This window comes from Macaca thibetana, chromosome 11 (assembly GCF_024542745.1).
Source record: "Macaca thibetana thibetana isolate TM-01 chromosome 11, ASM2454274v1, whole genome shotgun sequence".
Classification (NCBI taxonomy): domain Eukaryota; kingdom Metazoa; phylum Chordata; class Mammalia; order Primates; family Cercopithecidae; genus Macaca; species Macaca thibetana.
This window is the reverse complement of record NC_065588.1, coordinates 65,492,982-65,497,943: the sequence shown is the minus strand read 5'-3', so window position 1 is coordinate 65,497,943 and position 4,962 is coordinate 65,492,982.

The following is a 4,962-nucleotide window of genomic DNA, read 5'->3' as shown; positions in this document are numbered from 1 at the left end:
AGAGGGAGAATAATTTTTATTTATTTATTTAATTTATTGTTTTTGAGATGGAGTCTCGCTCTGTCATCCAGGCTGGAGTAGAGTGGCACGATCTCAGCAAACCGCAACTTCTGCCTCCTGGATTCAAGTGATTCTCCTGCCTCAGCCTCCCGAGTAGCTAGGATTACAGGCACCCACCACCATGCCCAGCTATTTTGTATTTTTAGTAGAGACAGGGTTTTACCACGTTGGCCAGGATGGTCTCAAACTCCTGACCTCAAATGATCCGCCCACCTCAGCCTCCCAAAGTTCTGGGATTATAGGTGTGATCCACCACGTGAGCCACTGTGCCTGGCCGAGAGAATAATTTTTAAAAATACACAGTTAATTTAGTCCTCTGGAATACATTAGAAATAAAACCATATGTTTGAGGCACAGGATTTCTCATACCAATCTAGGTAGAAACTATTTGAAGGTATGATTCAATACTTCATTTAAAGTTAATAAGGGATTGGGTGCCGTGGCTCACACCTGTAATCCCAGCTCTTTGGGAAGCCAAGGTGGGCAAACTGTGTAAGCCCAGGAGTTCGAGACCAGCCTGGGCAACATGGCAAAACGCCATCTCTACAAAAAATACAAAAAATTAGCTGGGTGTGGTGGCATGTACCTTAGTCCCAGCTACTTGGGAGGCTGAGGCAAGAGGATTGCTTAAGCCCAGGAGGAGCAGAGGTTGCAATATGCTGAGATTGTACCACTGCACTCCAGCCAGGGTGACAGAGTGAGACCCTGTCTCAAAAAATAAATAAATAAATAAAGTTAATATGGACCAAAAGAATTCCACTTTCATTGCCAAGAACACTATAATCTTATTATAGAATAAGGTCCTGTGTAACATTGGTTACAAAGTTTAAGAATTTGTCTATTCATTAATTCAATATAATAAAAGCTTTCTTTTTTAATTGAGACAGGGTCTTGCTTTATTGCCCAGACTGGAGTACAGTGGTGTGATCATAGTTCACTGCAGCCTCAACCTCCTGGGCTCAAGGGATCCTCCTGCCTCAACCTCCTGAGTAGCTGGGACTACAGGTGCACCACCAGCACACCCAGCTAATTTCTCATTTTTTGTAGAGATAGGGTCTCACTATGTTGCCCAGACTGGTCTCAAACTCCTGGGCTCAAGCAATCCTCCCATCTCAGCATCCCAAAGTGCTGGGATTACAGGTGTGAGCCACTGCGCCCAGCCAATAATAAACATTGACTGAATATTTTTCTATGTAAGAGGCACGGTATTGATGCTGAGGATACCAAGGTGAAAAAACATGGTTGTTTTCTTCTACAGCACATGCAAACCCACAATTATAATCCAATATAATAGTTTTAATGGTGATAGCCACAAAGTGATGACAGAGCACGGAGGGAACCTGAAGTCTGTCTGGAAGAGATGGTGAACGCTTCATAGCATTTCAGCTGAATGAGAATTGGGGGAAGAATAGAATTTTGTTTAGTGGACAAGTAGGGTAGAAGACTTGTGGTAGAAACTTCCAGTACTCACCCATATCTAGTTCCCTCTCCTTCCAGGCACAGGGGAGAATTATACTTCCCTGTCCCCTTGTAGAGTTAGGCAGAGTGATGTAGATAAATCTAGGCAATGAGCTATGGATAGAAATGTCATTTCTAAGTTGAAACATTTAATTTCTGGTACAAAACACTCCAGTGCTCTTACTTTTCCTTGGCAACTGATGAAGCTGTGTGTTTCAGAAAGTGTAACTACTTGATGGTGGAACCTCTGGCAGCCTGAGCGTCTGAGTGACTATGTGGAGCAGAGCCACTTGCTAAAGTGTGATAGGCATTTTGGAATGAATAAGGAATAAAATGTGTGCTAAGTCATCGAAATTTTGAAATTGTGTTATTTCAGCATTCCAGGTAGAGGTGAACATATTTAAAAATAAAAGAAAGGAAGAACAGACAAATCTTCCATGCAGAAGAATTTCAAGTACTTTATGTAGATACTCTACCCTAAAGGAAGTATTGAGGCTGTACATAGTGACTTCCTTCCAAAGAATACAGTATGGAAACAAGGTAAAAGAGTAATTTCACAGGAGAGAAACCTGACAAATTCTGCTTCAGTCAGCAGATCAACGTTAACATCAACAGTGATAAGGCGTGTTGATAAGTACGCATCCTTGATATGATGTGATGAAAATGGCATTTGCCTCTGTGGTCTTTCTCTCCAAAACATATAACCCCAGTTTCATCATAAGAAAAACATCAGACAAACCTCAACTGAAGATTATTCTACAAAATACCTAACGGGTACTCCTCAAAACTGCCAAGCTTATCAAAAACAAGGAAAGTCTGAGAAACTACTACAGCCAAGAGAAACCAGAAGAGATACAACAACAAAATGTTATATGCCACCCTGGATAAGATCCTGTAACAGAAAAGGAGCATTAGGTAAAAACTAAAAAATCTGAATAGAGTTTGAACTTTAGCTAATAATAACATATCAATATTGGTTCATTAATTGTAACAAAGGTACCTTATTGATGTAAGATGTTAGTAGTAGGGGAAAGTGGGTGTGGGGAATACAGAAATGAACTGTCTTATCTTCAGGATTTTTCTGTAAATCTCGAATTATGCTAAAATTAAAAGTTCATTTAAAAATAAACACTGCCTGGGCAACATAGTGAGATTCTGTCTGTTAAAAAAAAAATTGGGTAGGCATGATGTTACATGCCTGTAGTCCTAGTGTAGCAGGACAAGCCACAGACAAAACCCCTCAGACACTGAGTTAAAGAGGGAAGGGGTTTATTCGGCCGGGAGCATCGGCAAGACTCCTGTCTCAAGAGCTGAGCTCCCCAAGTGAGCAATTCCTGTCCCTTTTAAGGGCTCACAACTCTAAGGGGGTGTGTGTGAGAGGGTCGTGATTGAGCAAGCAGGGGGTATGTGACTGGGGGCTGCATGCACAGGTAATTGGATCGGAACAAAACAGGATAGGGATTTTCACAGTGCTTTTCCATATAATGTCTGTAATCTACAGATAACGTAACCGATTAGGTCAGGGGTCGATCTTTAACTACCAGGCTCAGGGCGCAGCGCCGGGCTGTCTGCCTGTGGATTTCATTTCTGCCTTTTAGTTTTTACTTCTTCCTTCTTTGGAGGCAGAAATTGGGCATAAGACGATATGAGCAGTGGTCTCCTCCCTTACTAGCTACTCTGGAAGCTGAGGTAGGAATATCACTTAAGCCCAGGAGGTAGAGGCTGCAGTGAGCCGTCATTGTGCCACTGCACTCACTCCAGCCTGGGTTGCAGAAGGAATCTCTGTCTCAAAAAAAGAAAAGAGAAAAGAAAGGAAAAAAAGGTGTGTTTCACATGTCCATGTGAAGAAATCACCAAACAGGCTTTGTGTGAGCAACAAGGCTGTTTATTTCACCTGGTTGCAGGCGGGCTGAGTCCGAAAAAGGAGTCAGCAAAGGGTGGTGGGATTATCATTGGTTCTTACAGGTTTGGGGATAGACGGTGAAGTTGAGAGGAATGTTTTGGAGGCAGGGGTTGAAGCTCACCAAGTACATTCTCAAGGGTGGGGAGTATTACAAAGAAACTTCTTAAGGTTGGGGGAGATTATAAAGAACCTTCTTAAGGGTGGGGGAGATTACAAAGTACATCGATCAGTTGGTGGGGGCAGAAATAAATCACAACGGTGGAATGTCATCAGTTAACGCTATTTCCACTTCTGTGGATCTTCAGTTGCTTCAGGCCATCTGGATGTATACACAAATGTCGCTGGGGATATGATGGCTTAGCTTGGGCTCAGAGGTCTGACAATAAGAAAGAATGTGGTATGCTGTGGAAGTTCCTTTCAAAGTAGGAAGTGGAAGTGAAGAGCCTGGCTAGGTAAATGAAGAATCTTTTATGCTATTCAAAGGAGATTCCGTTTTTATTGTATAGGTTAGGTGAAGGATCCCTAGAAGATCTATGGATAGGCTTCAGAGGTGTTGCTATACCTCCAAAATTATATAAAATTATATTGCATATTTTTCTCAGAAGAAAGTGAAAAGCTTTATTTATTCTCAAAAGTGTAAGTACTTAAAATATGTTATAATCATTGCTGAAGGCAATGTAAAAACTGAAGTCTTCTGAGTAAAAGAAATGACACAATTGTATTTTTTTGTGTGCTAAAAAGGATCACATAGCTCACTTTTTGCTAGTACAGACTAAAGTGATTTTGTGCGTGGGGGTGGGTGTGTGCGTGTTTGGAGAAGGAAGGCCAAAATTAAAGGCAAGATGATAATAAAGACAGTGATCTTCAAACTTTTGAACGTGGTACATTTTGCAACGGGAGAAAACTGTTGGGATTCACTCAGGTTGGTGGCAGAAAGGGTAAAGGGAAATATTAGGGAAAATTATAGGAAACAGTCACAAACCTTTTAGAAGGCCAAAAGGTTACATAGCTTGTAATAATTGAACAGGCCAAGGCAGCTGGCTCTTACCTTAGAGCATTAGGTCATAGAGTCAATACAAGGGACAACAGAGGCTTCCCAGTTAAGTCTGTTTACCCTACTTCCATTAACCTTTGAGCCAGATGGCCTTCTCTGGGGAGGTCAGCCAAGGATATTGCCCCCTAATGGTATTTGTCACGCGCGCCCGTGTGAAGAGACCACCAAACAGGCTTTGTGTGAGCAACAAGGCTGTTTATTTCACCTGGGTGCAGGCGGGCTGAGTCCGAAAAGAGAGTCAGCAAAGGGTGGTGGGATTATCACTAGTTCTTACAGGTTTTAGGATAGGTGGTGCAGTTAGGAGCAATGTTCTGTGGGCAGGGGGTGGATCTCACAAAGTACATTAAGAATCTTCATAAGGGTGGGGGAGACTACAAAGTACATCAATCAGTTAGGGTGGGGCAGAAACAAATCACAATGGTGGAGTGTCATCAGTTAAAGCTATTTTCACTCCTTTTGTGGATCTTCAGTTGCTTCAGGCCATCTG